At 50.0% G+C, this 26604-nt stretch overlaps 9 non-coding genes across 9 annotated transcripts; all 9 read left to right on the forward strand.

The window, feature by feature from the left end:
• The first annotated feature begins 781 nt into the window (after positions 1 to 781).
• On the forward strand, positions 782 to 853 carry TRNAG-UCC (transfer RNA glycine (anticodon UCC)). The gene has a single exon. It is a non-coding gene; the product is annotated as a tRNA-Gly (tRNA).
• A 4928-nt stretch (positions 854 to 5781) lies between these two features.
• On the forward strand, positions 5782 to 5853 carry TRNAG-UCC (transfer RNA glycine (anticodon UCC)). Its single transcript has one exon. It is a non-coding gene; the product is annotated as a tRNA-Gly (tRNA).
• A 3678-nt stretch (positions 5854 to 9531) lies between these two features.
• Positions 9532 to 9603, forward strand: TRNAG-UCC (transfer RNA glycine (anticodon UCC)). Its single transcript has one exon. It is a non-coding gene; the product is annotated as a tRNA-Gly (tRNA).
• Positions 9604 to 10788: 1185 nt separating this feature from the next.
• TRNAG-UCC (transfer RNA glycine (anticodon UCC)) lies at positions 10789 to 10860 on the forward strand. The gene has a single exon. It is a non-coding gene; the product is annotated as a tRNA-Gly (tRNA).
• A 1185-nt stretch (positions 10861 to 12045) lies between these two features.
• TRNAG-UCC (transfer RNA glycine (anticodon UCC)) lies at positions 12046 to 12117 on the forward strand. The gene has a single exon. It is a non-coding gene; the product is annotated as a tRNA-Gly (tRNA).
• Positions 12118 to 13302: 1185 nt separating this feature from the next.
• TRNAG-UCC (transfer RNA glycine (anticodon UCC)) lies at positions 13303 to 13374 on the forward strand. The gene has a single exon. It is a non-coding gene; the product is annotated as a tRNA-Gly (tRNA).
• A 2422-nt stretch (positions 13375 to 15796) lies between these two features.
• On the forward strand, positions 15797 to 15868 carry TRNAG-UCC (transfer RNA glycine (anticodon UCC)). The gene has a single exon. It is a non-coding gene; the product is annotated as a tRNA-Gly (tRNA).
• A 4928-nt stretch (positions 15869 to 20796) lies between these two features.
• Positions 20797 to 20868, forward strand: TRNAG-UCC (transfer RNA glycine (anticodon UCC)). The gene has a single exon. It is a non-coding gene; the product is annotated as a tRNA-Gly (tRNA).
• A 4928-nt stretch (positions 20869 to 25796) lies between these two features.
• TRNAG-UCC (transfer RNA glycine (anticodon UCC)) lies at positions 25797 to 25868 on the forward strand. Its single transcript has one exon. It is a non-coding gene; the product is annotated as a tRNA-Gly (tRNA).
• The last annotated feature ends 736 nt before the right edge of the window (positions 25869 to 26604 follow it).

Raw genomic sequence — 26604 nt, forward strand, 5'->3', positions numbered from 1 at the left:
CCTCCCATAACCCTTAGCAGGGGATTTATGGTAATTGAGTTGAGTTTCCAAACTGGCCCTTCCTTCCTTCCTTCCCATATCTGCCAGCTCGAGAAGGCTTGTTTTGTTGCACCTGGGAAGTAAAGTATCTATTTGCGAGAGAGAGAGAATGAGAGAGAGAGACAGAGAGAGAGAGACAGAGAGAGAAGGGGAAGGGGTGTTGGCAGTTAGGGTGTGAGCTAGAGAAATGAGGCCTGTCTGCAAAAGGCCATGGGATGGGAGTGCGTGGTTGCAGGTTGTTTGGCTTTGTAAGGCCTACTGCCCGCTTCACTCGAAACTGGGTCTAGGGTTGTCGGTTTGTAGGCTGTAAAAGCCCAGAAAAGCTCTTGTTCTCCAACCAGCAGAGTGGCGCAGCGGAAGCGTGCTGGGCCCATAACCCAGAGGTCGATGGATCGAAACCATCCTCTGCTAACTTTTTTCAAATTATGTTTTTGTGTCATGGCATTAGGGCACAAAGAGCTGTAAGTGCCTGGATGCAATGTCATTCCTTGAACTTGCTGCCTCGTTCCACTCTTGCGCTAAATAGGAGAGGGTCCCAGCCCAGCCAACAAAATGTACTGTTCAATCAAACCAAACTTAAAACCAAGCTCCTTTTTTAAGGGGTCCCGGGGAAATGTTGGGCTGACCGGCAAGACCTCATGATGCGAACTGCTTCTGCGTCAAACGCAAGCTTTTTTCATTCCCAGCCAATGACTTATTCTTATTTCTAAGGGCCGCTCCATCAGATAGCCCAGACAGGCAGGCGTTGGTGGTATAGTGGTGAGCATAGCTGCCTTCCAAGCAGTTGACCCGGGTTCGATTCCCGGCCAACGCAGATCAAATCTTTAAATTGTTCAAAATGCATTTTTTGGGAATCAGACTCATGCTGAAAGCAAAGCTGACACACTTTTCGTGAAAATCAAAACCCCATCCAGGAAAGGTTCTTGCATCCTAGTTTCTGCAACTGTCTATCGGTGAGGGGATTGAAGCGAGCAGGGCTCCTGGCCCCTCCCCGACAAAGCCCTGACGAAGGCCTGACAAAGGCCTATTCGCCTTGCCCTGACGGGCCTTGGTCCCAGCAGGCCACCGAGCACAGCACCTCAGCCTATTAGAGTGAGGTTTCAGGATCTCTCTCATCCTGTAAACCAACATACTGAAGAAGGTGAAACGTGTGGCTGCGCTCCTCACATGCTGAAGCAGCAGCAGCCCTTTCCCTGAAGCAAAGTTCCTTCATTCCTCCCTCCCATAACCCTTAGCAGGGGATTTATGGTAATTGAGTTGAGTTTCCAAACTGGCCCTTCCTTCCTTCCTTCCCATATCTGCCAGCTCGAGAAGGCTTGTTTTGTTGCACCTGGGAAGTAAAGTATCTATTTGCGAGAGAGAGAGAATGAGAGAGAGAGACAGAGAGAGAGAGACAGAGAGAGAAGGGGAAGGGGTGTTGGCAGTTAGGGTGTGAGCTAGAGAAATGAGGCCTGTCTGCAAAAGGCCATGGGATGGGAGTGCGTGGTTGCAGGTTGTTTGGCTTTGTAAGGCCTACTGCCCGCTTCACTCGAAACTGGGTCTAGGGTTGTCGGTTTGTAGGCTGTAAAAGCCCATAAAAGCTCTTGTTCTCCAACCAGCAGAGTGGCGCAGCGGAAGCGTGCTGGGCCCATAACCCAGAGGTCGATGGATCGAAACCATCCTCTGCTAACTTTTTTCAAATTATGTTTTTGTGTCATGGCATTAGGGCACAAAGAGCTGTAAGTGCCTGGATGCAATGTCATTCCTTGAACTTGCTGCCTCGTTCCACTCTTGCGCTAAATAGGAGAGGGTCCCAGCCCAGCCAACAAAATGTACTGTTCAATCAAACCAAACTTAAAACCAAGCTCCTTTTTTAAGGGGTCCCGGGGAAATGTTGGGCTGACCGGCAAGACCTCATGATGCGAACTGCTTCTGCGTCAAACGCAAGCTTTTTTCATTCCCAGCCAATGACTTATTCTTATTTCTAAGGGCCGCTCCATCAGATAGCCCAGACAGGCAGGCGTTGGTGGTATAGTGGTGAGCATAGCTGCCTTCCAAGCAGTTGACCCTGGTTCGATTCCCGGCCAACGCAGATCAAATCTTTAAATTGTTCAAAATGCATTTTTTGGAAATCAGACTCATGCTGAAAGCAAAGCTGACACACTTTTCGTGAAAATCAAAACCCCATCCAGGAAAGGTTCTTGCATCCTAGTTTCTGCAACTGTCTATCGGTGAGGGGATTGAAGCGAGCAGGGCTCCTGGCCCCTCCCCGACAAAGGCCTGACAAAGGCCTATTCGCCTTGCCCTGACGGGCCAAGGTCCCAGCAGGCCACCGAGCACAGCACCTCAGCCTATTAGAGTGAGGTTTCAGGATCTCTCTCATCCTGTAAACCAACATACTGAAGAAGGTGAAACGTGTGGCTGCGCTCCTCACATGCTGAAGCAGCAGCAGCCCTTTCCCTGAAGCAAAGTTCCTTCATTCCTCCCTCCCATAACCCTTAGCAGGGGATTTATGGTAATTGAGTTGAGTTTCCAAACTGGCCCTTCCTTCCTTCCTTCCCATATCTGCCAGCTCGAGAAGGCTTGTTTTGTTGCACCTGGGAAGTAAAGTATCTATTTGCGAGAGAGAGAGAATGAGAGAGAGAGACAGAGAGAGAGAGACAGAGAGAGAAGGGGAAGGGGTGTTGGCAGTTAGGGTGTGAGCTAGAGAAATGAGGCCTGTCTGCAAAAGGCCATGGGATGGGAGTGCGTGGTTGCAGGTTGTTTGGCTTTGTAAGGCCTACTGCCCGCTTCACTCGAAAATGGGTCTAGGGTTGTCGGTTTGTAGGCTGTAAAAGCCCAGAAAAGCTTTTGTTCTCCAACCAGCAGAGTGGCGCAGCGGAAGCGTGCTGGGCCCATAACCCAGAGGTCGATGGATCGAAACCATCCTCTGCTAACTTTTTTCAAATTATGTTTTTGTGTCATGGCATTAGGGCACAAAGAGCTGTAAGTGCCTGGATGCAATGTCATTCCTTGAACTTGCTGCCTCGTTCCACTCTTGCGCTAAATAGGAGAGGGTCCCAGCCCAGCCAACAAAATGTACTGTTCAATCAAACCAAACTTAAAACCAAGCTCCTTTTTTAAGGGGTCCCGGGGAAATGTTGGGCTGACCGGCAAGACCTCATGATGCGAACTGCTTCTGCGTCAAACGCAAGCTTTTTTCATTCCCAGCCAATGACTTATTCTTATTTCTAAGGGCCGCTCCATCAGATAGCCCAGACAGGCAGGCAGGCGTTGGTGGTATAGTGGTGAGCATAGCTGCCTTCCAAGCAGTTGACCCCGGTTCGATTCCCGGCCAACGCAGATCAAATCTTTAAATGTTCAAAATGCATTTTTTGGAAATCAGACTCATGCTGAAAGCAAAGCTGACACACTTTTCGTGAAAATCAAAACCCCATCCAGGAAAGGTTCTTGCATCCTAGTTTCTGCAACTGTCTATCGGTGAGGGGATTGAAGCGAGCAGGGCTCCTGGCCCCTCCCCGACAAAGGCCTGACAAAGGCCTATTCGCCTTGCCCTGACGGGCCAAGGTCCCAGCAGGCCACCGAGCACAGCACCTCAGCCTATTAGAGTGAGGTTTCAGGATCTCTCTCATCCTGTAAACCAACATACTGAAGAAGGTGAAACGTGTGGCTGCGCTCCTCACATGCTGAAGCAGCAGCAGCCCTTTCCCTGAAGCAAAGTTCCTTCATTCCTCCCTCCCATAACCCTTAGCAGGGGATTTATGGTAATTGAGTTGAGTTTCCAAACTGGCCCTTCCTTCCTTCCTTCCCATATCTGCCAGCTCGAGAAGGCTTGTTTTGTTGCACCTGGGAAGTAAAGTATCTATTTGCGAGAGAGAGAGAATGAGAGAGAGAGACAGAGAGAGAGAGACAGAGAGAGAAGGGGAAGGGGTGTTGGCAGTTAGGGTGTGAGCTAGAGAAATGAGGCCTGTCTGCAAAAGGCCATGGGATGGGAGTGCGTGGTTGCAGGTTGTTTGGCTTTGTAAAGCCTACTGCCCGCTTCACTCGAAAATGGGTCTAGGGTTGTCGGTTTGTAGGCTGTAAAAGCCCAGAAAAGCTTTTGTTCTCCAACCAGCAGAGTGGCGCAGCGGAAGCGTGCTGGGCCCATAACCCAGAGGTCGATGGATCGAAACCATCCTCTGCTAACTTTTTTCAAATTATGTTTTTGTGTCATGGCATTAGGGCACAAAGAGCTGTAAGTGCCTGGATGCAATGTCATTCCTTGAACTTGCTGCCTCGTTCCACTCTTGCGCTAAATAGGAGAGGGTCCCAGCCCAGCCAACAAAATGTACTGTTCAATCAAACCAAACTTAAAACCAAGCTCCTTTTTTAAGGGGTCCCGGGGAAATGTTGGGCTGACCGGCAAGACCTCATGATGCGAACTGCTTCTGCGTCAAACGCGCAAGCTTTTTTCATTCCCAGCCAATGACTTATTCTTATTTCTAAGGGCCGCTCCATCAGATAGCCCAGACAGGCAGGCGTTGGTGGTATAGTGGTGAGCATAGCTGCCTTCCAAGCAGTTGACCCGGGTTTGATTCCCGGCCAACGCAGATCAAATCTTTAAATTGTTCAAAATGCATTTTTTGGAAATCAGACTCATGCTGAAAGCAAAGCTGACACACTTTTCGTGAAAATCAAAACCCCATCCAGGAAAGGTTCTTGCATCCTAGTTTCTGCAACTGTCTATCGGTGAGGGGATTGAAGCGAGCAGGGCTCCTGGCCCCTCCCCGACAAAGGCCTGACAAAGGCCTATTCGCCTTGCCCTGACGGGCCAAGGTCCCAGCAGGCCACCGAGCACAGCACCTCAGCCTATTAGAGTGAGGTTTCAGGATCTCTCTCATCCTGTAAACCAACATACTGAAGAAGGTGAAACGTGTGGCTGCGCTCCTCACATGCTGAAGCAGCAGCAGCCCTTTCCCTGAAGCAAAGTTCCTTCATTCCTCCCTCCCATAACCCTTAGCAGGGGATTTATGGTAATTGAGTTGAGTTTCCAAACTGGCCCTTCCTTCCTTCCTTCCCATATCTGCCAGCTCGAGAAGGCTTGTTTTGTTGCACCTGGGAAGTAAAGTATCTATTTGCGAGAGAGAGAGAATGAGAGAGAGAGACAGAGAGAGAGAGACAGAGAGAGAAGGGGAAGGGGTGTTGGCAGTTAGGGTGTGAGCTAGAGAAATGAGGCCTGTCTGCAAAAGGCCATGGGATGGGAGTGCGTGGTTGCAGGTTGTTTGGCTTTGTAAGGCCTACTGCCCGCTTCACTCGAAACTGGGTCTAGGGTTGTCGGTTTGTAGGCTGTAAAAGCCCATAAAAGCTCTTGTTCTCCAACCAGCAGAGTGGCGCAGCGGAAGCGTGCTGGGCCCATAACCCAGAGGTCGATGGATCGAAACCATCCTCTGCTAACTTTTTTCAAATTATGTTTTTGTGTCATGGCATTAGGGCACAAAGAGCTGTAAGTGCCTGGATGCAATGTCATTCCTTGAACTTGCTGCCTCGTTCCACTCTTGCGCTAAATAGGAGAGGGTCCCAGCCCAGCCAACAAAATGTACTGTTCAATCAAACCAAACTTAAAACCAAGCTCCTTTTTTAAGGGGTCCCGGGGAAATGTTGGGCTGACCGGCAAGACCTCATGATGCGAACTGCTTCTGCGTCAAACGCAAGCTTTTTTCATTCCCAGCCAATGACTTATTCTTATTTCTAAGGGCCGCTCCATCAGATAGCCCAGACAGGCAGGCGTTGGTGGTATAGTGGTGAGCATAGCTGCCTTCCAAGCAGTTGACCCGGGTTCGATTCCCGGCCAACGCAGATCAAATCTTTAAATTGTTCAAAATGCATTTTTTGGAAATCAGACTCATGCTGAAAGCAAAGCTGACACACTTTTCGTGAAAATCAAAACCCCATCCAGGAAAGGTTCTTGCATCCTAGTTTCTGCAACTGTCTATCGGTGAGGGGATTGAAGCGAGCAGGGCTCCTGGCCCCTCCCCGACAAAGCCCTGACGAAGGCCTGACAAAGGCCTATTCGCCTTGCCCTGACGGGCCTTGGTCCCAGCAGGCCACCGAGCACAGCACCTCAGCCTATTAGAGTGAGGTTTCAGGATCTCTCTCATCCTGTAAACCAACATACTGAAGAAGGTGAAACGTGTGGCTGCGCTCCTCACATGCTGAAGCAGCAGCAGCCCTTTCCCTGAAGCAAAGTTCCTTCATTCCTCCCTCCCATAACCCTTAGCAGGGGATTTATGGTAATTGAGTTGAGTTTCCAAACTGGCCCTTCCTTCCTTCCTTCCCATATCTGCCAGCTCGAGAAGGCTTGTTTTGTTGCACCTGGGAAGTAAAGTATCTATTTGCGAGAGAGAGAGAATGAGAGAGAGAGACAGAGAGAGAGAGACAGAGAGAGAAGGGGAAGGGGTGTTGGCAGTTAGGGTGTGAGCTAGAGAAATGAGGCCTGTCTGCAAAAGGCCATGGGATGGGAGTGCGTGGTTGCAGGTTGTTTGGCTTTGTAAGGCCTACTGCCCGCTTCACTCGAAACTGGGTCTAGGGTTGTCGGTTTGTAGGCTGTAAAAGCCCAGAAAAGCTCTTGTTCTCCAACCAGCAGAGTGGCGCAGCGGAAGCGTGCTGGGCCCATAATCCAGAGGTAGATGGATCGAAACCATCCTCTGCTAACTTTTTTCAAATTATGTTTTTGTGTCATGGCATTAGGGCACAAAGAGCTGTAAGTGCCTGGATGCAATGTCATTCCTTGAACTTGCTGCCTTGTTCCACTCTTGCGCTAAATAGGAGAGGGTCCCAGCCCAGCCAACAAAATGTACTGTTCAATCAAACCAAACTTAAAACCAAGCTCCTTTTTTAAGGGGTCCCGGGGAAATGTTGGGCTGACCGGCAAGACCTCATGATGCGAACTGCTTCTGCGTCAAACGCAAGCTTTTTTCATTCCCAGCCAATGACTTATTCTTATTTCTAAGGGCCGCTCCATCAGATAGCCCAGACAGGCAGGCGTTGGTGGTATAGTGGTGAGCATAGCTGCCTTCCAAGCAGTTGACCCCGGTTCGATTCCCGGCCAACGCAGATCAAATCTTTAAATGTTCAAAATGCATTTTTTGGAAATCAGACTCATGCTGAAAGCAAAGCTGACACACTTTTCGTGAAAATCAAAACCCCATCCAGGAAAGGTTCTTGCATCCTAGTTTCTGCAACTGTCTATCGGTGAGGGGATTGAAGCGAGCAGGGCTCCTGGCCCCTCCCCGACAAAGGCCTGACAAAGGCCTATTCGCCTTGCCCTGACGGGCCAAGGTCCCAGCAGGCCACCGAGCACAGCACCTCAGCCTATTAGAGTGAGGTTTCAGGATCTCTCTCATCCTGTAAACCAACATACTGAAGAAGGTGAAACGTGTGGCTGCGCTCCTCACATGCTGAAGCAGCAGCAGCCCTTTCCCTGAAGCAAAGTTCCTTCATTCCTCCCTCCCATAACCCTTAGCAGGGGATTTATGGTAATTGAGTTGAGTTTCCAAACTGGCCCTTCCTTCCTTCCTTCCCATATCTGCCAGCTCGAGAAGGCTTGTTTTGTTGCACCTGGGAAGTAAAGTATCTATTTGCGAGAGAGAGAGAATGAGAGAGAGAGACAGAGAGAGAGAGACAGAGAGAGAAGGGGAAGGGGTGTTGGCAGTTAGGGTGTGAGCTAGAGAAATGAGGCCTGTCTGCAAAAGGCCATGGGATGGGAGTGCGTGGTTGCAGGTTGTTTGGCTTTGTAAGGCCTACTGCCCGCTTCACTCGAAAATGGGTCTAGGGTTGTCGGTTTGTAGGCTGTAAAAGCCCAGAAAAGCTTTCGTTCTCCAACCAGCAGAGTGGCGCAGCGGAAGCGTGCTGGGCCCATAACCCAGAGGTCGATGGATCGAAACCATCCTCTGCTAACTTTTTTCAAATTATGTTTTTGTGTCATGGCATTAGGGCACAAAGAGCTGTAAGTGCCTGGATGCAATGTCATTCCTTGAACTTGCTGCCTCGTTCCACTCTTGCGCTAAATAGGAGAGGGTCCCAGCCCAGCCAACAAAATGTACTGTTCAATCAAACCAAACTTAAAACCAAGCTCCTTTTTTAAGGGGTCCCGGGGAAATGTTGGGCTGACCGGCAAGACCTCATGATGCGAACTGCTTCTGCGTCAAACGCGCAAGCTTTTTTCATTCCCAGCCAATGACTTATTCTTATTTCTAAGGGCCGCTCCATCAGATAGCCCAGACAGGCAGGCGTTGGTGGTATAGTGGTGAGCATAGCTGCCTTCCAAGCAGTTGACCCGGGTTTGATTCCCGGCCAACGCAGATCAAATCTTTAAATTGTTCAAAATGCATTTTTTGGAAATCAGACTCATGCTGAAAGCAAAGCTGACACACTTTTCGTGAAAATCAAAACCCCATCCAGGAAAGGTTCTTGCATCCTAGTTTCTGCAACTGTCTATCGGTGAGGGGATTGAAGCGAGCAGGGCTCCTGGCCCCTCCCCGACAAAGGCCTGACAAAGGCCTATTCGCCTTGCCCTGACGGGCCAAGGTCCCAGCAGGCCACCGAGCACAGCACCTCAGCCTATTAGAGTGAGGTTTCAGGATCTCTCTCATCCTGTAAACCAACATACTGAAGAAGGTGAAACGTGTGGCTGCGCTCCTCACATGCTGAAGCAGCAGCAGCCCTTTCCCTGAAGCAAAGTTCCTTCATTCCTCCCTCCCATAACCCTTAGCAGGGGATTTATGGTAATTGAGTTGAGTTTCCAAACTGGCCCTTCCTTCCTTCCTTCCCATATCTGCCAGCTCGAGAAGGCTTGTTTTGTTGCACCTGGGAAGTAAAGTATCTATTTGCGAGAGAGAGAGAATGAGAGAGAGAGACAGAGAGAGAGAGACAGAGAGAGAAGGGGAAGGGGTGTTGGCAGTTAGGGTGTGAGCTAGAGAAATGAGGCCTGTCTGCAAAAGGCCATGGGATGGGAGTGCGTGGTTGCAGGTTGTTTGGCTTTGTAAGGCCTACTGCCCGCTTCACTCGAAACTGGGTCTAGGGTTGTCGGTTTGTAGGCTGTAAAAGCCCATAAAAGCTCTTGTTCTCCAACCAGCAGAGTGGCGCAGCGGAAGCGTGCTGGGCCCATAACCCAGAGGTCGATGGATCGAAACCATCCTCTGCTAACTTTTTTCAGATTATGTTTTTGTGTCATGGCATTAGGGCACAAAGAGCTGTAAGTGCCTGGATGCAATGTCATTCCTTGAACTTGCTGCCTCGTTCCACTCTTGCGCTAAATAGGAGAGGGTCCCAGCCCAGCCAACAAAATGTACTGTTCAATCAAACCAAACTTAAAACCAAGCTCCTTTTTTAAGGGGTCCCGGGGAAATGTTGGGCTGACCGGCAAGACCTCATGATGCGAACTGCTTCTGCGTCAAATGCAAGCTTTTTTCATTCCCAGCCAATGACTTATTCTTATTTCTAAGGGCCGCTCCATCAGATAGTCCAGACAGGCAGGCGTTGGTGGTATAGTGGTGAGCATAGCTGCCTTCCAAGCAGTTGACCCGGGTTCGATTCCCGGCCAACGCAGATCAAATCTTTAAATTGTTCAAAATGCATTTTTGGGAAATCAGACTCATGCTGAAAGCAAAGCTGACACACTTTTCGTGAAAATCAAAACCCCATCCAGGAAAGGTTCTTGCATCCTAGTTTCTGCAACTGTCTATCGGTGAGGGGATTGAAGCGAGCAGGGCTCCTGGCCCCTCCCCGACAAAGCCCTGACGAAGGCCTGACAAAGGCCTATTCGCCTTGCCCTGACGGGCCTTGGTCCCAGCAGGCCACCGAGCACAGCACCTCAGCCTATTAGAGTGAGGTTTCAGGATCTCTCTCATCCTGTAAACCAACATACTGAAGAAGGTGAAACGTGTGGCTGCGCTCCTCACATGCTGAAGCAGCAGCAGCCCTTTCCCTGAAGCAAAGTTCCTTCATTCCTCCCTCCCATAACCCTTAGCAGGGGATTTATGGTAATTGAGTTGAGTTTCCAAACTGGCCCTTCCTTCCTTCCTTCCCATATCTGCCAGCTCGAGAAGGCTTGTTTTGTTGCACCTGGGAAGTAAAGTATCTATTTGCGAGAGAGAGAGAATGAGAGAGAGAGACAGAGAGAGAGAGACAGAGAGAGAAGGGGAAGGGGTGTTGGCAGTTAGGGTGTGAGCTAGAGAAATGAGGCCTGTCTGCAAAAGGCCATGGGATGGGAGTGCGTGGTTGCAGGTTGTTTGGCTTTGTAAGGCCTACTGCCCGCTTCACTCGAAACTGGGTCTAGGGTTGTCGGTTTGTAGGCTGTAAAAGCCCAGAAAAGCTCTTGTTCTCCAACCAGCAGAGTGGCGCAGCGGAAGCGTGCTGGGCCCATAACCCAGAGGTCAATGGATCGAAACCATCCTCTGCTAACTTTTTTCAAATTATGTTTTTGTGTCATGGCATTAGGGCACAAAGAGCTGTAAGTGCCTGGATGCAATGTCATTCCTTGAACCTGCTGCCTCGTTCCACTCTTGCGCTAAATAGGAGAGGGTCCCAGCCCAGCCAACAAAATGTACTGTTCAATCAAACCAAACTTAAAACCAAGCTCCTTTTTTAAGGGGTCCCGGGGAAATGTTGGGCTGACCGGCAAGACCTCATGATGCGAACTGCTTCTGCGTCAAACGCAAGCTTTTTTCATTCCCAGCCAATGACTTATTCTTTTTTCTAAGGGCTGCTCCATCAGATAGCCCAGACAGGCAGGCGTTGGTGGTATAGTGGTGAGCATAGCTGCCTTCCAAGCAGTTGACCCGGGTTCGATTCCCGGCCAACGCAGATCAAATCTTTAAATTGTTCAAAATGCATTTTTTGGAAATCAGACTCATGCTGAAAGCAAAGCTGACACACTTTTCGTGAAAATCAAAACCCCATCCAGGAAAGGTTCTTGCATCCTAGTTTCTGCAACTGTCTATCGGTGAGGGGATTGAAGCGAGCAGGGCTCCTGGCCCCTCCCCGACAAAGCCCTGACGAAGGCCTGACAAAGGCCTATTCGCCTTGCCCTGACGGGCCTTGGTCCCAGCAGGCCACCGAGCACAGCACCTCAGCCTATTAGAGTGAGGTTTCAGGATCTCTCTCATCCTGTAAACCAACATACTGAAGAAGGTGAAACGTGTGGCTGCGCTCCTCACATGCTGAAGCAGCAGCAGCCCTTTCCCTGAAGCAAAGTTCCTTCATTCCTCCCTCCCATAACCCTTAGCAGGGGATTTATGGTAATTGAGTTGAGTTTCCAAACTGGCCCTTCCTTCCTTCCTTCCCATATCTGCCAGCTCGAGAAGGCTTGTTTTGTTGCACCTGGGAAGTAAAGTATCTATTTGCGAGAGAGAGAGAATGAGAGAGAGAGACAGAGAGAGAGAGACAGAGAGAGAAGGGGAAGGGGTGTTGGCAGTTAGGGTGTGAGCTAGAGAAATGAGGCCTGTCTGCAAAAGGCCATGGGATGGGAGTGCGTGGTTGCAGGTTGTTTGGCTTTGTAAGGCCTACTGCCCGCTTCACTCGAAACTGGGTCTAGGGTTGTCGGTTTGTAGGCTGTAAAAGCCCATAAAAGCTCTTGTTCTCCAACCAGCAGAGTGGCGCAGCGGAAGCGTGCTGGGCCCATAACCCAGAGGTCGATGGATCGAAACCATCCTCTGCTAACTTTTTTCAAATTATGTTTTTGTGTCATGGCATTAGGGCACAAAGAGCTGTAAGTGCCTGGATGCAATGTCATTCCTTGAACTTGCTGCCTCGTTCCACTCTTGCGCTAAATAGGAGAGGGTCCCAGCCCAGCCAACAAAATGTACTGTTCAATCAAACCAAACTTAAAACCAAGCTCCTTTTTTAAGGGGTCCCGGGGAAATGTTGGGCTGACCGGCAAGACCTCATGATGCGAACTGCTTCTGCGTCAAATGCAAGCTTTTTTCATTCCCAGCCAATGACTTATTCTTATTTCTAAGGGCCGCTCCATCAGATAGTCCAGACAGGCAGGCGTTGGTGGTATAGTGGTGAGCATAGCTGCCTTCCAAGCAGTTGACCCGGGTTCGATTCCCGGCCAACGCAGATCAAATCTTTAAATTGTTCAAAATGCATTTTTGGGAAATCAGACTCATGCTGAAAGCAAAGCTGACACACTTTTCGTGAAAATCAAAACCCCATCCAGGAAAGGTTCTTGCATCCTAGTTTCTGCAACTGTCTATCGGTGAGGGGATTGAAGCGAGCAGGGCTCCTGGCCCCTCCCCGACAAAGCCCTGACGAAGGCCTGACAAAGGCCTATTCGCCTTGCCCTGACGGGCCTTGGTCCCAGCAGGCCACCGAGCACAGCACCTCAGCCTATTAGAGTGAGGTTTCAGGATCTCTCTCATCCTGTAAACCAACATACTGAAGAAGGTGAAACGTGTGGCTGCGCTCCTCACATGCTGAAGCAGCAGCAGCCCTTTCCCTGAAGCAAAGTTCCTTCATTCCTCCCTCCCATAACCCTTAGCAGGGGATTTATGGTAATTGAGTTGAGTTTCCAAACTGGCCCTTCCTTCCTTCCTTCCCATATCTGCCAGCTCGAGAAGGCTTGTTTTGTTGCACCTGGGAAGTAAAGTATCTATTTGCGAGAGAGAGAGAATGAGAGAGAGAGACAGAGAGAGAGAGACAGAGAGAGAAGGGGAAGGGGTGTTGGCAGTTAGGGTGTGAGCTAGAGAAATGAGGCCTGTCTGCAAAAGGCCATGGGATGGGAGTGCGTGGTTGCAGGTTGTTTGGCTTTGTAAGGCCTACTGCCCGCTTCACTCGAAACTGGGTCTAGGGTTGTCGGTTTGTAGGCTGTAAAAGCCCAGAAAAGCTCTTGTTCTCCAACCAGCAGAGTGGCGCAGCGGAAGCGTGCTGGGCCCATAACCCAGAGGTCGATGGATCGAAACCATCCTCTGCTAACTTTTTTCAAATTATGTTTTTGTGTCATGGCATTAGGGCACAAAGAGCTGTAAGTGCCTGGATGCAATGTCATTCCTTGAACTTGCTGCCTCGTTCCACTCTTGCGCTAAATAGGAGAGGGTCCCAGCCCAGCCAACAAAATGTACTGTTCAATCAAACCAAACTTAAAACCAAGCTCCTTTTTTAAGGGGTCCCGGGGAAATGTTGGGCTGACCGGCAAGACCTCATGATGCGAACTGCTTCTGCGTCAAACGCAAGCTTTTTTCATTCCCAGCCAATGACTTATTCTTTTTTCTAAGGGCCGCTCCATCAGATAGCCCAGACAGGCAGGCGTTGGTGGTATAGTGGTGAGCATAGCTGCCTTCCAAGCAGTTGACCCGGGTTCGATTCCCGGCCAACGCAGATCAAATCTTTAAATTGTTCAAAATGCATTTTTTGGAAATCAGACTCATGCTGAAAGCAAAGCTGACACACTTTTCGTGAAAATCAAAACCCCATCCAGGAAAGGTTCTTGCATCCTAGTTTCTGCAACTGTCTATCGGTGAGGGGATTGAAGCGAGCAGGGCTCCTGGCCCCTCCCCGACAAAGCCCTGACGAAGGCCTGACAAAGGCCTATTCGCCTTGCCCTGACGGGCCTTGGTCCCAGCAGGCCACCGAGCACAGCACCTCAGCCTATTAGAGTGAGGTTTCAGGATCTCTCTCATCCTGTAAACCAACATACTGAAGAAGGTGAAACGTGTGGCTGCGCTCCTCACATGCTGAAGCAGCAGCAGCCCTTTCCCTGAAGCAAAGTTCCTTCATTCCTCCCTCCCATAACCCTTAGCAGGGGATTTATGGTAATTGAGTTGAGTTTCCAAACTGGCCCTTCCTTCCTTCCTTCCCATATCTGCCAGCTCGAGAAGGCTTGTTTTGTTGCACCTGGGAAGTAAAGTATCTATTTGCGAGAGAGAGAGAATGAGAGAGAGAGACAGAGAGAGAGAGACAGAGAGAGAAGGGGAAGGGGTGTTGGCAGTTAGGGTGTGAGCTAGAGAAATGAGGCCTGTCTGCAAAAGGCCATGGGATGGGAGTGCGTGGTTGCAGGTTGTTTGGCTTTGTAAGGCCTACTGCCCGCTTCACTCGAAACTGGGTCTAGGGTTGTCGGTTTGTAGGCTGTAAAAGCCCATAAAAGCTCTTGTTCTCCAACCAGCAGAGTGGCGCAGCGGAAGCGTGCTGGGCCCATAACCCAGAGGTCGATGGATCGAAACCATCCTCTGCTAACTTTTTTCAAATTATGTTTTTGTGTCATGGCATTAGGGCACAAAGAGCTGTAAGTGCCTGGATGCAATGTCATTCCTTGAACTTGCTGCCTCGTTCCACTCTTGCGCTAAATAGGAGAGGGTCCCAGCCCAGCCAACAAAATGTACTGTTCAATCAAACCAAACTTAAAACCAAGCTCCTTTTTTAAGGGGTCCCGGGGAAATGTTGGGCTGACCGGCAAGACCTCATGATGCGAACTGCTTCTGCGTCAAACGCAAGCTTTTTTCATTCCCAGCCAATGACTTATTCTTATTTCTAAGGGCCGCTCCATCAGATAGCCCAGACAGGCAGGCGTTGGTGGTATAGTGGTGAGCATAGCTGCCTTCCAAGCAGTTCCAACGCAGATCAAATCTTTAAATTGTTCAAAATGCATTTTTTGGAAATCAGACTCATGCTGAAAGCAAAGCTGACACACTTTTCGTGAAAATCAAAACCCCATCCAGGAAAGGTTCTTGCATCCTAGTTTCTGCAACTGTCTATCGGTGAGGGGATTGAAGCGAGCAGGGCTCCTGGCCCCTCCCCGACAAAGCCCTGACGAAGGCCTGACAAAGGCCTATTCGCCTTGCCCTGACGGGCCTTGGTCCCAGCAGGCCACCGAGCACAGCACCTCAGCCTATTAGAGTGAGGTTTCAGGATCTCTCTCATCCTGTAAACCAACATACTGAAGAAGGTGAAACGTGTGGCTGCGCTCCTCACATGCTGAAGCAGCAGCAGCCCTTTCCCTGAAGCAAAGTTCCTTCATTCCTCCCTCCCATAACCCTTAGCAGGGGATTTATGGTAATTGAGTTGAGTTTCCAAACTGGCCCTTCCTTCCTTCCTTCCCATATCTGCCAGCTCGAGAAGGCTTGTTTTGTTGCACCTGGGAAGTAAAGTATCTATTTGCGAGAGAGAGAGAATGAGAGAGAGAGACAGAGAGAGAGAGACAGAGAGAGAAGGGGAAGGGGTGTTGGCAGTTAGGGTGTGAGCTAGAGAAATGAGGCCTGTCTGCAAAAGGCCATGGGATGGGAGTGCGTGGTTGCAGGTTGTTTGGCTTTGTAAGGCCTACTGCCCGCTTCACTCGAAACTGGGTCTAGGGTTGTCGGTTTGTAGGCTGTAAAAGCCCATAAAAGCTCTTGTTCTCCAACCAGCAGAGTGGCGCAGCGGAAGCGTGCTGGGCCCATAACCCAGAGGTCGATGGATCGAAACCATCCTCTGCTAACTTTTTTCAAATTATGTTTTTGTGTCATGGCATTAGGGCACAAAGAGCTGTAAGTGCCTGGATGCAATGTCATTCCTTGAACTTGCTGCCTCGTTCCACTCTTGCGCTAAATAGGAGAGGGTCCCAGCCCAGCCAACAAAATGTACTGTTCAATCAAACCAAACTTAAAACCAAGCTCCTTTTTTAAGGGGTCCCGGGGAAATGTTGGGCTGACCGGCAAGACCTCATGATGCGAACTGCTTCTGCGTCAAACGCAAGCTTTTTTCATTCCCAGCCAATGACTTATTCTTATTTCTAAGGGCCGCTCCATCAGATAGCCCAGACAGGCAGGCGTTGGTGGTATAGTGGTGAGCATAGCTGCCTTCCAAGCAGTTGACCCGGGTTCGATTCCCGGCCAACGCAGATCAAATCTTTAAATTGTTCAAAATGCATTTTTTGGGAATCAGACTCATGCTGAAAGCAAAGCTGACACACTTTTCGTGAAAATCAAAACCCCATCCAGGAAAGGTTCTTGCATCCTAGTTTCTGCAACTGTCTATCGGTGAGGGGATTGAAGCGAGCAGGGCTCCTGGCCCCTCCCCGACAAAGGCCTGACAAAGGCCTATTCGCCTTGCCCTGACGGGCCAAGGTCCCAGCAGGCCACCGAGCACAGCACCTCAGCCTATTAGAGTGAGGTTTCAGGATCTCTCTCATCCTGTAAACCAACATACTGAAGAAGGTGAAACGTGTGGCTGCGCTCCTCACATGCTGAAGCAGCAGCAGCCCTTTCCCTGAAGCAAAGTTCCTTCATTCCTCCCTCCCATAACCCTTAGCAGGGGATTTATGGTAATTGAGTTGAGTTTCCAAACTGGCCCTTCCTTCCTTCCTTCCCATATCTGCCAGCTCGAGAAGGCTTGTTTTGTTGCACCTGGGAAGTAAAGTATCTATTTGCGAGAGAGAGAGAATGAGAGAGAGAGACAGAGAGAGAGAGACAGAGAGAGAAGGGGAAGGGGTGTTGGCAGTTAGGGTGTGAGCTAGAGAAATGAGGCCTGTCTGCAAAAGGCCATGGGATGGGAGTGCGTGGTTGCAGGTTGTTTGGCTTTGTAAGGCCTACTGCCCGCTTCACTCGAAAATGGGTCTAGGGTTGTCGGTTTGTAGGCTGTAAAAGCCCAGAAAAGCTTTTGTTCTCCAACCAGCAGAGTGGCGCAGCGGAAGCGTGCTGGGCCCATAACCCAGAGGTCGATGGATCGAAACCATCCTCTGCTAACTTTTTTCAAATTATGTTTTTGTGTCATGGCATTAGGGCACAAAGAGCTGTAAGTGCCTGGATGCAATGTCATTCCTTGAACTTGCTGCCTCGTTCCACTCTTGCGCTAAATAGGAGAGGGTCCCAGCCCAGCCAACAAAATGTACTGTTCAATCAAACCAAACTTAAAACCAAGCTCCTTTTTTAAGGGGTCCCGGGGAAATGTTGGGCTGACCGGCAAGACCTCATGATGCGAACTGCTTCTGCGTCAAACGCAAGCTTTTTTCATTCCCAGCCAATGACTTATTCTTATTTCTAAGGGCCGCTCCATCAGATAGCCCAGACAGGCAGGCAGGCGTTGGTGGTATAGTGGTGAGCATAGCTGCCTTCCAAGCAGTTGACCCCGGTTCGATTCCCGGCCAACGCAGATCAAATCTTTAAATGTTCAAAATGCATTTTTTGGAAATCAGACTCATGCTGAAAGCAAAGCTGACACACTTTTCGTGAAAATCAAAACCCCATCCAGGAAAGGTTCTTGCATCCTAGTTTCTGCAACTGTCTATCGGTGAGGGGATTGAAGCGAGCAGGGCTCCTGGCCCCTCCCCGACAAAGGCCTGACAAAGGCCTATTCGCCTTGCCCTGACGGGCCAAGGTCCCAGCAGGCCACCGAGCACAGCACCTCAGCCTATTAGAGTGAGGTTTCAGGATCTCTCTCATCCTGTAAACCAACATACTGAAGAAGGTGAAACGTGTGGCTGCGCTCCTCACATGCTGAAGCAGCAGCAGCCCTTTCCCTGAAGCAAAGTTCCTTCATTCCTCCCTCCCATAACCCTTAGCAGGGGATTTATGGTAATTGAGTTGAGTTTCCAAACTGGCCCTTCCTTCCTTCCTTCCCATATCTGCCAGCTCGAGAAGGCTTGTTTTGTTGCACCTGGGAAGTAAAGTATCTATTTGCGAGAGAGAGAGAATGAGAGAGAGAGACAGAGAGAGAGAGACAGAGAGAGAAGGGGAAGGGGTGTTGGCAGTTAGGGTGTGAGCTAGAGAAATGAGGCCTGTCTGCAAAAGGCCATGGGATGGGAGTGCGTGGTTGCAGGTTGTTTGGCTTTGTAAGGCCTACTGCCCGCTTCACTCGAAAATGGGTCTAGGGTTGTCGGTTTGTAGGCTGTAAAAGCCCAGAAAAGCTTTTGTTCTCCAACCAGCACAGTGGCGCAGCGGAAGCGTGCTGGGCCCATAACCCAGAGGTCGATGGATCGAAACCATCCTCTGCTAACTTTTTTCAAATTATGTTTTTGTGTCATGGCATTAGGGCACAAAGAGCTGTAAGTGCCTGGATGCAATGTCATTCCTTGAACTTGCTGCCTCGTTCCACTCTTGCGCTAAATAGGAGAGGGTCCCAGCCCAGCCAACAAAATGTACTGTTCAATCAAACCAAACTTAAAACCAAGCTCCTTTTTTAAGGGGTCCCGGGGAAATGTTGGGCTGACCGGCAAGACCTCATGATGCGAACTGCTTCTGCGTCAAACGCGCAAGCTTTTTTCATTCCCAGCCAATGACTTATTCTTATTTCTAAGGGCCGCTCCATCAGATAGCCCAGACAGGCAGGCGTTGGTGGTATAGTGGTGAGCATAGCTGCCTTCCAAGCAGTTGACCCGGGTTTGATTCCCGGCCAACGCAGATCAAATCTTTAAATTGATCAAAATGCATTTTTTGGAAATCAGACTCATGCTGAAAGCAAAGCTGACACACTTTTCGTGAAAATCAAAACCCCATCCAGGAAAGGTTCTTGCATCCTAGTTTCTGCAACTGTCTATCGGTGAGGGGATTGAAGCGAGCAGGGCTCCTGGCCCCTCCCCGACAAAGGCCTGACAAAGGCCTATTCGCCTTGCCCTGACGGGCCAAGGTCCCAGCAGGCCACCGAGCACAGCACCTCAGCCTATTAGAGTGAGGTTTCAGGATCTCTCTCATCCTGTAAACCAACATACTGAAGAAGGTGAAACGTGTGGCTGCGCTCCTCACATGCTGAAGCAGCAGCAGCCCTTTCCCTGAAGCAAAGTTCCTTCATTCCTCCCTCCCATAACCCTTAGCAGGGGATTTATGGTAATTGAGTTGAGTTTCCAAACTGGCCCTTCCTTCCTTCCTTCCCATATCTGCCAGCTCGAGAAGGCTTGTTTTGTTGCACCTGGGAAGTAAAGTATCTATTTGCGAGAGAGAGAGAATGAGAGAGAGAGACAGAGAGAGAGAGACAGAGAGAGAAGGGGAAGGGGTGTTGGCAGTTAGGGTGTGAGCTAGAGAAATGAGGCCTGTCTGCAAAAGGCCATGGGATGGGAGTGCGTGGTTGCAGGTTGTTTGGCTTTGTAAGGCCTACTGCCCGCTTCACTCGAAACTGGGTCTAGGGTTGTCGGTTTGTAGGCTGTAAAAGCCCATAAAAGCTCTTGTTCTCCAACCAGCAGAGTGGCGCAGCGGAAGCGTGCTGGGCCCATAACCCAGAGGTCGATGGATCGAAACCATCCTCTGCTAACTTTTTTCAAATTATGTTTTTGTGTCATGGCATTAGGGCACAAAGAGCTGTAAGTGCCTGGATGCAATGTCATTCCTTGAACTTGCTGCCTCGTTCCACTCTTGCGCTAAATAGGAGAGGGTCCCAGCCCAGCCAACAAAATGTACTGTTCAATCAAACCAAACTTAAAACCAAGCTCCTTTTTTAAGGGGTCCCGGGGAAATGTTGGGCTGACCGGCAAGACCTCATGATGCGAACTGCTTCTGCGTCAAACGCAAGCTTTTTTCATTCCCAGCCAATGACTTATTCTTATTTCTAAGGGCCGCTCCATCAGATAGCCCAGACAGGCAGGCGTTGGTGGTATAGTGGTGAGCATAGCTGCCTTCCAAGCAGTTGACCCGGGTCCGATTCCCGGCCAACGCAGATCAAATCTTTAAATTGTTCAAAATGCATTTTTTGGAAATCAGACTCATGCTGAAAGCAAAGCTGACACACTTTTCGTGAAAATCAAAACCCCATCCAGGAAAGGTTCTTGCATCCTAGTTTCTGCAACTGTCTATCGGTGAGGGGATTGAAGCGAGCAGGGCTCCTGGCCCCTCCCCGACAAAGCCCTGACGAAGGCCTGACAAAGGCCTATTCGCCTTGCCCTGACGGGCCTTGGTCCCAGCAGGCCACCGAGCACAGCACCTCAGCCTATTAGAGTGAGGTTTCAGGATCTCTCTCATCCTGTAAACCAACATACTGAAGAAGGTGAAACGTGTGGCTGCGCTCCTCACATGCTGAAGCAGCAGCAGCCCTTTCCCTGAAGCAAAGTTCCTTCATTCCTCCCTCCCATAACCCTTAGCAGGGGATTTATGGTAATTGAGTTGAGTTTCCAAACTGGCCCTTCCTTCCTTCCTTCCCATATCTGCCAGCTCGAGAAGGCTTGTTTTGTTGCACCTGGGAAGTAAAGTATCTATTTGCGAGAGAGAGAGAATGAGAGAGAGAGACAGAGAGAGAGAGACAGAGAGAGAAGGGGAAGGGGTGTTGGCAGTTAGGGTGTGAGCTAGAGAAATGAGGCCTGTCTGCAAAAGGCCATGGGATGGGAGTGCGTGGTTGCAGGTTGTTTGGCTTTGTAAGGCCTACTGCCCGCTTCACTCGAAACTGGGTCTAGGGTTGTCGGTTTGTAGGCTGTAAAAGCCCAGAAAAGCTCTTGTTCTCCAACCAGCAGAGTGGCGCAGCGGAAGCGTGCTGGGCCCATAACCCAGAGGTCGATGGATCGAAACCATCCTCTGCTAACTTTTTTCAAATTATGTTTTTGTGTCATGGCATTAGGGCACAAAGAGCTGTAAGTGCCTGGATGCAATGTCATTCCTTGAACTTGCTGCCTCGTTCCACTCTTGCGCTAAATAGGAGAGGGTCCCAGCCCAGCCAACAAAATGTACTGTTCAATCAAACCAAACTTAAAACCAAGCTCCTTTTTTAAGGGGTCCCGGGGAAATGTTGGGCTGACCGGCAAGACCTCATGATGCGAACTGCTTCTGCGTCAAACGCAAGCTTTTTTCATTCCCAGCCAATGACTTATTCTTATTTCTAAGGGCCGCTCCATCAGATAGCCCAGACAGGCAGGCGTTGGTGGTATAGTGGTGAGCATAGCTGCCTTCCAAGCAGTTGACCCGGGTTCGATTCCCGGCCAACGCAGATCAAATCTTTAAATTGTTCAAAATGCATTTTTTGGGAATCAGACTCATGCTGAAAGCAAAGCTGACACACTTTTCGTGAAAATCAAAACCCCATCCAGGAAAGGTTCTTGCATCCTAGTTTCTGCAACTGTCTATCGGTGAGGGGATTGAAGCGAGCAGGGCTCCTGGCCCCTCCCCGACAAAGCCCTGACGAAGGCCTGACAAAGGCCTATTCGCCTTGCCCTGACGGGCCTTGGTCCCAGCAGGCCACCGAGCACAGCACCTCAGCCTATTAGAGTGAGGTTTCAGGATCTCTCTCATCCTGTAAACCAACATACTGAAGAAGGTGAAACGTGTGGCTGCGCTCCTCACATGCTGAAGCAGCAGCAGCCCTTTCCCTGAAGCAAAGTTCCTTCATTCCTCCCTCCCATAACCCTTAGCAGGGGATTTATGGTAATTGAGTTGAGTTTCCAAACTGGCCCTTCCTTCCTTCCTTCCCATATCTGCCAGCTCGAGAAGGCTTGTTTTGTTGCACCTGGGAAGTAAAGTATCTATTTGCGAGAGAGAGAGAATGAGAGAGAGAGACAGAGAGAGAGAGACAGAGAGAGAAGGGGAAGGGGTGTTGGCAGTTAGGGTGTGAGCTAGAGAAATGAGGCCTGTCTGCAAAAGGCCATGGGATGGGAGTGCGTGGTTGCAGGTTGTTTGGCTTTGTAAGGCCTACTGCCCGCTTCACTCGAAACTGGGTCTAGGGTTGTCGGTTTGTAGGCTGTAAAAGCCCATAAAAGCTCTTGTTCTCCAACCAGCAGAGTGGCGCAGCGGAAGCGTGCTGGGCCCATAACCCAGAGGTCGATGGATCGAAACCATCCTCTGCTAACTTTTTTCAAATTATGTTTTTGTGTCATGGCATTAGGGCACAAAGAGCTGTAAGTGCCTGGATGCAATGTCATTCCTTGAACTTGCTGCCTCGTTCCACTCTTGCGCTAAATAGGAGAGGGTCCCAGCCCAGCCAACAAAATGTACTGGTCAATCAAACCAAACTTAAAACCAAGCTCCTTTTTTAAGGGGTCCCGGGGAAATGTTGGGCTGACCGGCAAGACCTCATGATGCGAACTGCTTCTGCGTCAAACGCAAGCTTTTTTCATTCCCAGCCAATGACTTATTCTTATTTCTAAGGGCCGCTCCATCAGATAGCCCAGACAGGCAGGCGTTGGTGGTATAGTGGTGAGCATAGCTGCCTTCCAAGCAGTTGACCCTGGTTCGATTCCCGGCCAACGCAGATCAAATCTTTAAATTGTTCAAAATGCATTTTTTGGAAATCAGACTCATGCTGAAAGCAAAGCTGACACACTATTCGTGAAAATCAAAACCCCATCCAGGAAAGGTTCTTGCATCCTAGTTTCTGCAACTGTCTATCGGTGAGGGGATTGAAGCGAGCAGGGCTCCTGGCCCCTCCCCGACAAAGGCCTGACAAAGGCCTATTCGCCTTGCCCTGACGGGCCAAGGTCCCAGCAGGCCACCGAGCACAGCACCTCAGCCTATTAGAGTGAGGTTTCAGGATCTCTCTCATCCTGTAAACCAACATACTGAAGAAGGTGAAACGTGTGGCTGCGCTCCTCACATGCTGAAGCAGCAGCAGCCCTTTCCCTGAAGCAAAGTTCCTTCATTCCTCCCTCCCATAACCCTTAGCAGGGGATTTATGGTAATTGAGTTGAGTTTCCAAACTGGCCCTTCCTTCCTTCCTTCCCATATCTGCCAGCTCGAGAAGGCTTGTTTTGTTGCACCTGGGAAGTAAAGTATCTATTTGCGAGAGAGAGAGAATGAGAGAGAGAGACAGAGAGAGAGAGACAGAGAGAGAAGGGGAAGGGGTGTTGGCAGTTAGGGTGTGAGCTAGAGAAATGAGGCCTGTCTGCAAAAGGCCATGGGATGGGAGTGCGTGGTTGCAGGTTGTTTGGCTTTGTAAGGCCTACTGCCCGCTTCACTCGAAAATGGGTCTAGGGTTGTCGGTTTGTAGGCTGTAAAAGCCCAGAAAAGCTTTTGTTCTCCAACCAGCAGAGTGGCGCAGCGGAAGCGTGCTGGGCCCATAACCCAGAGGTCGATGGATCGAAACCATCCTCTGCTAACTTTTTTCAAATTATGTTTTTGTGTCATGGCATTAGGGCACAAAGAGCTGTAAGTGCCTGGATGCAATGTCATTCCTTGAACTTGCTGCCTCGTTCCACTCTTGCGCTAAATAGGAGAGGGTCCCAGCCCAGCCAACAAAATGTACTGTTCAATCAAACCAAACTTAAAACCAAGCTCCTTTTTTAAGGGGTCCCGGGGAAATGTTGGGCTGACCGGCAAGACCTCATGATGCGAACTGCTTCTGCGTCAAACGCAAGCTTTTTTCATTCCCAGCCAATGACTTATTCTTATTTCTAAGGGCCGCTCCATCAGATAGCCCAGACAGGCAGGCAGGCGTTGGTGGTATAGTGGTGAGCATAGCTGCCTTCCAAGCAGTTGACCCCGGTTCGATTCCCGGCCAACGCAGATCAAATCTTTAAATGTTCAAAATGCATTTTTTGGAAATCAGACTCATGCTGAAAGCAAAGCTGACACACTTTTCGTGAAAATCAAAACCCCATCCAGGAAAGGTTCTTGCATCCTAGTTTCTGCAACTGTCTATCGGTGAGGGGATTGAAGCGAGCAGGGCTCCTGGCCCCTCCCCGACAAAGGCCTGACAAAGGCCTATTCGCCTTGCCCTGACGGGCCAAGGTCCCAGCAGGCCACCGAGCACAGCACCTCAGCCTATTAGAGTGAGGTTTCAGGATCTCTCTCATCCTGTAAACCAACATACTGAAGAAGGTGAAACGTGTGGCTGCGCTCCTCACATGCTGAAGCAGCAGCAGCCCTTTCCCTGAAGCAAAGTTCCTTCATTCCTCCCTCCCATAACCCTTAGCAGGGGATTTATGGTAATTGAGTTGAGTTTCCAAACTGGCCCTTCCTTCCTTCCTTCCCATATCTGCCAGCTCGAGAAGGCTTGTTTTGTTGCACCTGGGAAGTAAAGTATCTATTTGCGAGAGAGAGAGAATGAGAGAGAGAGACAGAGAGAGAGAGACAGAGAGAGAAGGGGAAGGGGTGTTGGCAGTTAGGGTGTGAGCTAGAGAAATGAGGCCTGTCTGCAAAAGGCCATGGGATGGGAGTGCGTGGTTGCAGGTTGTTTGGCTTTGTAAGGCCTACTGCCCGCTTCACTCGAAAATGGGTCTAGGGTTGTCGGTTTGTAGGCTGTAAAAGCCCAGAAAAGCTTTTGTTCTCCAACCAGCAGAGTGGCGCAGCGGAAGCGTGCTGGGCCCATAACCCAGAGGTCGATGGATCGAAACCATCCTCTGCTAAGTTTTTTCAAATTATGTTTTTGTGTCATGGCATTAGGGCACAAAGAGCTGTAAGTGCCTGGATGCAATGTCATTCCTTGAACTTGCTGCCTCGTTCCACTCTTGCGCTAAATAGGAGAGGGTCCCAGCCCAGCCAACAAAATGTACTGTTCAATCAAACCAAACTTAAAACCAAGCTCCTTTTTTAAGGGGTCCCGGGGAAATGTTGGGCTGACCGGCAAGACCTCATGATGCGAACTGCTTCTGCGTCAAACGCGCAAGCTTTTTTCATTCCCAGCCAATGACTTATTCTTATTTCTAAGGGCCGCTCCATCAGATAGCCCAGACAGGCAGGCGTTGGTGGTATAGTGGTGAGCATAGCTGCCTTCCAAGCAGTTGACCCGGGTTTGATTCCCGGCCAACGCAGATCAAATCTTTAAATTGTTCAAAATGCATTTTTTGGAAATCAGACTCATGCTGAAAGCAAAGCTGACACACTTTTCGTGAAAATCAAAACCCCATCCAGGAAAGGTTCTTGCATCCTAGTTTCTGCAACTGTCTATCGGTGAGGGGATTGAAGCGAGCAGGGCTCCTGGCCCCTCCCCGACAAAGGCCTGACAAAGGCCTATTCGCCTTGCCCTGACGGGCCAAGGTCCCAGCAGGCCACCGAGCACAGCACCTCAGCCTATTAGAGTGAGGTTTCAGGATCTCTCTCATCCTGTAAACCAACATACTGAAGAAGGTGAAACGTGTGGCTGCGCTCCTCACATGCTGAAGCAGCAGCAGCCCTTTCCCTGAAGCAAAGTTCCTTCATTCCTCCCTCCCATAACCCTTAGCAGGGGATTTATGGTAATTGAGTTGAGTTTCCAAACTGGCCCTTCCTTCCTTCCTTCCCATATCTGCCAGCTCGAGAAGGCTTGTTTTGTTGCACCTGGGAAGTAAAGTATCTATTTGCGAGAGAGAGAGAATGAGAGAGAGAGACAGAGAGAGAGAGACAGAGAGAGAAGGGGAAGGGGTGTTGGCAGTTAGGGTGTGAGCTAGAGAAATGAGGCCTGTCTGCAAAAGGCCATGGGATGGGAGTGCGTGGTTGCAGGTTGTTTGGCTTTGTAAGGCCTACTGCCCGCTTCACTCGAAACTGGGTCTAGGGTTGTCGGTTTGTAGGCTGTAAAAGCCCATAAAAGCTCTTGTTCTCCAACCAGCAGAGTGGCGCAGCGGAAGCGTGCTGGGCCCATAACCCAGAGGTCGATGGATCGAAACCATCCTCTGCTAACTTTTTTCAAATTATGTTTTTGTGTCATGGCATTAGGGCACAAAGAGCTGTAAGTGCCTGGATGCAATGTCATTCCTTGAACTTGCTGCCTCGTTCCACTCTTGCGCTAAATAGGAGAGGGTCCCAGCCCAGCCAACAAAATGTACTGTTCAATCAAACCAAACTTAAAACCAAGCTCCTTTTTTAAGGGGTCCCGGGGAAATGTTGGGCTGACCGGCAAGACCTCATGATGCGAACTGCTTCTGCGTCAAACGCAAGCTTTTTTCATTCCCAGCCAATGACTTATTCTTATTTCTAAGGGCCGCTCCATCAGATAGCCCAGACAGGCAGGCGTTGGTGGTATAGTGGTGAGCATAGCTGCCTTCCAAGCAGTTGACCCGGGTTCGATTCCCGGCCAACGCAGATCAAATCTTTAAATTGTTCAAAATGCATTTTTTGGAAATCAGACTCATGCTGAAAGCAAAGCTGACACACTTTTCGTGAAAATCAAAACCCCATCCAGGAAAGGTTCTTGCATCCTAGTTTCTGCAACTGTCTATCGGTGAGGGGATTGAAGCGAGCAGGGCTCCTGGCCCCTCCCCGACAAAGCCCTGACGAAGGCCTGACAAAGGCCTATTCGCCTTGCCCTGACGGGCCTTGGTCCCAGCAGGCCACCGAGCACAGCACCTCAGCCTATTAGAGTGAGGTTTCAGGATCTCTCTCATCCTGTAAACCAACATACTGAAGAAGGTGAAACGTGTGGCTGCGCTCCTCACATGCTGAAGCAGCAGCAGCCCTTTCCCTGAAGCAAAGTTCCTTCATTCCTCCCTCCCATAACCCTTAGCAGGGGATTTATGGTAATTGAGTTGAGTTTCCAAACTGGCCCTTCCTTCCTTCCTTCCCATATCTGCCAGCTCGAGAAGGCTTGTTTTGTTGCACCTGGGAAGTAAAGTATCTATTTGCGAGAGAGAGAGAATGAGAGAGAGAGACAGAGAGAGAGAGACAGAGAGAGAAGGGGAAGGGGTGTTGGCAGTTAGGGTGTGAGCTAGAGAAATGAGGCCTGTCTGCAAAAGGCCATGGGATGGGAGTGCGTGGTTGCAGGTTGTTTGGCTTTGTAAGGCCTACTGCCCGCTTCACTCGAAACTGGGTCTAGGGTTGT

Source organism: Ambystoma mexicanum, chromosome 6q (assembly GCF_040938575.1).
Source record: "Ambystoma mexicanum isolate Mex_15411 chromosome 6q, UKY_AmexF1_1, whole genome shotgun sequence".
NCBI lineage: Eukaryota > Metazoa > Chordata > Amphibia > Caudata > Ambystomatidae > Ambystoma > Ambystoma mexicanum.